A 5,790-nucleotide genomic window follows, 5' to 3' on the forward strand; every position below is an offset into this window, starting at 1 on the left:
CGAAAAGAGAAGGGTGGGGGTGGACGAGAGGAGGAGGAGGAGGGAGGAGGAGGAGGAGGAGGATGGTGGTTGTGGGGCTGGGGGGTGGGGGGTGGTGGTGACACCTCCCTCCCGGCTCGTCTGCGCCTGAGAAGAAGCAAAAAAAAAAAAAAAAAAAAAACAGACGACACAAGCGAGCTGACATTGAACGCAACAACCTTTATCATATGAACGCCGCTTGTGCGTGCGCATGTGTGGGATGACGACGAACAAGGTGCCGCGCGCAACCGGCCGCCCGAGATACTCCCGACAGAACTTTACGGTCCAATAACGCGTCGCCTTCACTTCCGCCAATACTCGTTTTGAGAAGTCGAGGAGAGCAAAAATATTTTTTGGAAGTGTGTTGCCTTCAAGTTCCCCCGCACGCCAAGTTTGTTTGTGGGAGGGCAATTTTTCAGTTTTTCAGTCAACTTTGGAATCGTCATTGAAACACAAGAACAAGCAAACACATACGCGCAAGGTAGGCCGAGCCGGCTTATTATGAGCAGAAATCGGATCATGTGATTTCATCTCCTAAAAAAAAAAAGGTGAAAGGCGCGCCACCCCTCTGCGTGGTCTACGTCGTCGTCTTCTTCTTCTTCTTCTTCGCTCTCTTATAGTCTTACAGTGGCGTTGCGTCAGGAAGTTGCCGGAGTCATCGAGGTCGCTCGCCATCAAGACGTAACTCAAGTCTTCCTCTCCAATGGCTGCGTCCAGTCGCCGAGTCGCGAGGTACAAAAGCATCTTTCCGTGCGATATTAATCATATCCGCGTCCTTCCGTAGCCGTTTTCCGAGAGAGCCGGAGCTGACCCCGGATAACTTCGGACAAAAGGCCGGCTACGCCCCGGACTGGTCGCCAGTCAGCCGCAGAGCACACATCAATAAAATTAATTCCGTATCCACAGTCCAAGCCGCTCATCCTCATAAGGGTGGCAGGAAAGCTGGAGTTTACCCCAGCTAACTTCGGACAAAAGGCGGACTATTCCCCGAACTGGTCGCCAGTCGGTCGCAAAAAACACGTATCGATAAAATGAATAAAAAAAAAATAATAATTTCATATCCACTTTCCAAACCACTTCTCCTCACGAGGGTTGCAGGAGAGCCGGAGCCTCAACTAATTTCGGGACAAAATGCGGATTACCCGCTGAAATGGTCGCCAGTCAGTTGCAAAGCACATATCAATAAAATGAATCTAATTCCATAACCACTATCCAAGCCACTTATCCTCATAAGGGTGACGGGAGAACTGGACCTTACCCCGGATTACCAGGCGGATTACACACTGGACAGGTCGCCAGTCAGTCGCCGAGCACGTATCGATAAACTGAATAAAATTAATTCTATATCCATTTTCCAAGTTGCTTATCCTCACAAGGGTGGCGGGAGAGCTGGAGCTGAACCCAGCTAACCTCGGACAAAAGGTGGACTACACCTCAAACTGGTCGCCAGTCAATCACAGAGCACATATCAAAATGAATTCCAGATCCATTTTTCAAGCTGCTCAACCTCACAAGGGTGACGGGAGATCTGGAGCCTATCGCAGCTGAGGTGGACTACACCCTGAACTGGTCACAAGTCAGTCACAAAGCGCATATCATCCATCCACTTTCTTAGCCGCTTATCCTCACGAGGGTCGCGGGAGTGCCGGAGCTTAATTAACCCAGCTGTCAACGGGCCATGTTTTTGGGATGTGGGAGGAAACCGGAGTACCCGGAGAAAAGCCAGGCAGGCACGGAGAGAACATGCAAACTCCACACAGGTGGGGCCGGGATCGAACCCGGGTCATCAGAACTGTGAGGCCAACGCTTTACCAAACCACAAACTCTGACAGGTTTAAAGCTCGACTGGATTTTGGATCACCGAAACCTCCAAAAAGCAGCCACAAAAAAAAAAAAAAAAAATGGTGTGAAGAATATTCAAAATCCATACACGACATGTACAAAATGCCACAGTGCACGGTCTCAAACAACGTCACATGTTTATCACGTGAAGTCACTGTTTTCTCTCCAAACTTCATTTTGATCTCGTTTTACCACCGTTTCACTTCTGAACCGGTGACACCGTCCGAACCCGCCGTTGGAATTATATTTAACGCTGGGGTCAAATCAAACGCAGAGGAGGAAACTCAATGAATGAGCGGCGCTATCTGGCATCGCAGGGGTCCCGTCGCACATAAGGCGGATAAGATGACGCCCGGTCGCGCTCGGAGGGCACAATGGTGGCACGCACAAAAAGACGCCCACCTTTACAAGGCACCGACGGGTCGTTCGCGATCCGCAGCGACGGACGGCGCGTGGACTTGTGATAAGCGCCTCGTCCCGCATGCTATGGCACAACGGAATTTAACATGCGACGTGGCAGCTTGTTCTCACCAAAAACAGAATATTCGAGGATTTTATGCCCCCCCCCAAAAAAAAAAAAAAAAAGAAAAAAATTGTTCCATCATGAAAAAACTGGCACCCATTCTTTAGAAATTTACCCCGGCCCAAACAGTACAGATTCGAAATAACGTTGACGACGGTGAAATATGGAAGTAAATGTGTGCCACCGGGATGTGGATTAAAAAATTTAAAATCCGTCCATCCATTTTCTTTGCCGCTTATCCTCACGAGGGTCAAGGGGAGTGGAGTAGCCTTTCCCAGCTATCAATGGGCAGGAGGCGGGGTACACCCTGAACTGGTCGCCAGCCAATCGCAGGGCAACAACAACCAATCACACTCGCAATGTAATGCTGTACATGGTTAAAAAAATCATATTTGCGGCGGACTGCATTGTAGATATTTATGGTTTCTCTCAGAAGGCTCTTATGGAATTATTATTCAATAGTCATGTTTTACAATGACAACAAAAAATGATGGCATAGAAATAAGTCTTCAAAGGAAATAGTTTGTTTAACTTTTTTGTGAAGAAGGAGTTTCTCACAAAATATTCTCGCACTATCCATCCATCCATTTTGTTTGACGCTTATCCTCACGAGGGTCGGGGGGAGTGCCGGAGCCTATCCCAGTTGTCACCGGGCAGGAGGCGGGTTACACCCTGAACTGGTTTCCAGCCAATCGCAGGGCACCTAGAGACAAACAGCTGCACTCACAATCACACCTATGGGCAATTTAGAGTGTCCAATTAATGTAGCATGTTTTGGGGATGTCGGAGGAAACCGGAGTGCCCGGAGAAAAGCCGCGCAGGCACGGGGGAGAACATGCAAACTCCACCCAGGCGGGTCCGGGATTGAAGCCGGGACCTCAGAAGTGTGAGGCCAACGCTTTACCAGGTGCTCCACCGTGCTGCAAAAATTAAAAACGGCACTGAAAATTTGATGTTGTAAAATTCACATTGCTATTTCAAAGTAATCACATTTTCAATAGCTGTATTTCAGTTGAACTTTTCAATGTTAACAAATTCGACATAAAAAAAATCAACCTTTAAAATTCCAATTCAATATTTTCAGTCTCCTGAAATTCAACTGGGCAAAATTCACTGTCTGAAATTCACTGTCTAAATTCAGCGTTAAGAAGGCAGGGTTACTTCAGGTCAGAACCCCAACACCCAGCCAATCCGGCTACGCTTTCTTAGTCACGTGATGTCATATTAAGAAAGCTTCACCGCGATTGGCTGGTTGATGGATTCTGACCTGAAGTTACACTGAATTTAGACGGTGAATTTTAAACAGCCAATTGTAATTGAGAAAACCTATTCTGTCATTTATAAAGATATTATAATCCAACTGTTAATGAATGAAAATTAATTGTAGGTTTTTTCCTTTCTTTCTCAATTTTTTTCTCTTTTTGTTTCTTTTTTTGTTCTTTCTTTCTGTGTTTGTATATAAAAGTGTGGGGAAAAAAATTATATAAAAAAACACACTGACAACAAACTGCTCTATAACTCAAACTCAAATGATATTTACCACAATTATTAATACTGTATCCTTTTTCCTAGGGTCCTGCGGGTGGTCATTGCTTGGCAGAACATCATATTGCGCCATGAATTTCATTTGAAATTATGGGTTTTTGGGCGGAACGATGGATCAGATGTAAAGTGTTGATCTCACAGTTCTGAGATCCAGGGTTCGATCCCTGTGTGGAGTTTGCATGTTCTCCCCGTGCCCGGGTGGGTTTTCTCCAGGCAGTCCGGTTTCCTCCCACATCCCCAAAACATGCGACATTGATTGGACACTCTAAATTGCCCCTAGGTGCGATTGGGAGTACGATTGGTTGTTTGTCTCTATGTTCCCACGCGATTGGCTGGAAACCAGTTCACGGTGTACCCCGCCTCCTGCCCATTGACGGCTGGAATAGGCTCTCGCACTCCCGTGACCCCTGTGAGGATAAGCGGTCAAGAAAATGGATTTGGATTATCGTTTTTCGATCAACATCCACTGTGCTGTTTCCTTAGCAACCTGAACCGGAGGTCCCGGTTGGACCCACACGGCAGAAAAAGGACAGGGATGGACGGCAGGAACACGCGAGTGAGTCCCAGTACTTTAAAGCATTATCAAACAATTTCACAATGCGATACGTGTTAAATATCACATGTGGTGTATTTTTGGAGCCTTTCCCGGAAGTCCCGCAGTGGCAAAAATCACTTTTCTCTGAATTCCCTGCAGATAACGTTGAACTTGAACAAGAGGATTAAGGACGGGCACGGCGATTAAACGGACTGGCAGGTCCGTCCAATTTGAATCTCGGTTGATCTGCGGCGCCAGTTAGCTTGCGCAGGCTGACACGACAAAGGCGGGCGAACGGCTGTCGCTCGCTCATGAGCAAGGCATCACGGCTAACGTCGGAAGAGAGGAGGATCGCCCCCGCCGGTGCCGAAGTTGCCGTCCTGATGTTGAAGATAATAGAGCGGAAGCAAGAGCGACTGGATCGGGCACGGATGGAGCAAATGGAACCGCAAATCCTCGAATGCACACGCGTGGTTAAACATTTACACCTTGACGAGGGTTTAACTCCCACACGCTTACATTGCATGTCAACAAAGTTGCATGCGAGGAGGCCAGCGGGTTTGCGGATGGTACGTTTCGGACGGCGACGACGCCTCCGTTTACCGACTTTGTTTGCCGCGTAAAGCGAGACGTTGTTCTTGTCAAAAGATGGAGACGCACTCTTTTCATTGGAAGGCCACGGAACGAGTGACGATCATCGCCGTGGTCACCACCGATCCGACCGTTTTCTTGGACTGGAAATCGATGGAAAGCCATTTCTGCTTTGTTTTCCCAAAATTCCGCTTTGACACATTTTCACGTGTTGGCATTTTTAGTGTGCAAAACGTCGTGTTCGCGTAAAACAACATCCATTCATCCGTTTTCTTTGCCGTTCATCCTCACGGGGGCCGCGGCGGGAATCCAACTAGTAACTGGGAGGTGGAGGGAGGGATCATGACGGGTGGGCTGATCGATTGGTGGATGCGGAAGTCAATTAGTGCCGCCGGGATTTGAATTTGAAATGCCACAGAAAACAGGGTTTGAATTTGAAATGTAAAGTGATCACATTTTCAATATTTCAGTGTAACTTTTCAATGTAAACAATTCAACTGGCGACAATTCGCTGTCTGAAATTCGCCGTCTGTGCCACCGGGCAGGGTTACTTCAGGTCAGAACCGAACAGCCAGCCAATCGCAGTTACGCTTTCTTAGTATGTGACGTCACGTGACTAAGAAAGCGTAACTGCGATTGGCCGAGTGCTCAGTTCTGACCTGAAGTAACCCTGCCTGGTGGCACGGACGGTGAATTTTAGACAGTGAATAGGAGCAACTCTTCTTCTTCTTTCGGT

The 5,790-nt window shown here is 47.7% G+C and overlaps 1 long non-coding RNA gene across 2 annotated transcripts; it reads left to right on the forward strand.

Moving 5' to 3' along the window:
- The first annotated feature begins 206 nt into the window (after window positions 1-206).
- LOC133512352 (uncharacterized) lies at window positions 207-5,297 on the forward strand. Of its 2 annotated transcripts, XR_009798172.1 has the most exons (4): window positions 207-499; window positions 639-1,594; window positions 4,412-4,484; window positions 4,623-5,297. It is a non-coding gene; the product is annotated as an uncharacterized LOC133512352 (long non-coding RNA). The 2 variants fall into 2 exon arrangements; XR_009798171.1 differs by having other exon boundaries at window positions 207-1,594.
- The last annotated feature ends 493 nt before the right edge of the window (window positions 5,298-5,790 follow it).

This window comes from Syngnathoides biaculeatus, chromosome 14, assembly GCF_019802595.1.
Source record: "Syngnathoides biaculeatus isolate LvHL_M chromosome 14, ASM1980259v1, whole genome shotgun sequence".
NCBI classification, from domain to species: Eukaryota; Metazoa; Chordata; class Actinopteri; order Syngnathiformes; family Syngnathidae; genus Syngnathoides; species Syngnathoides biaculeatus.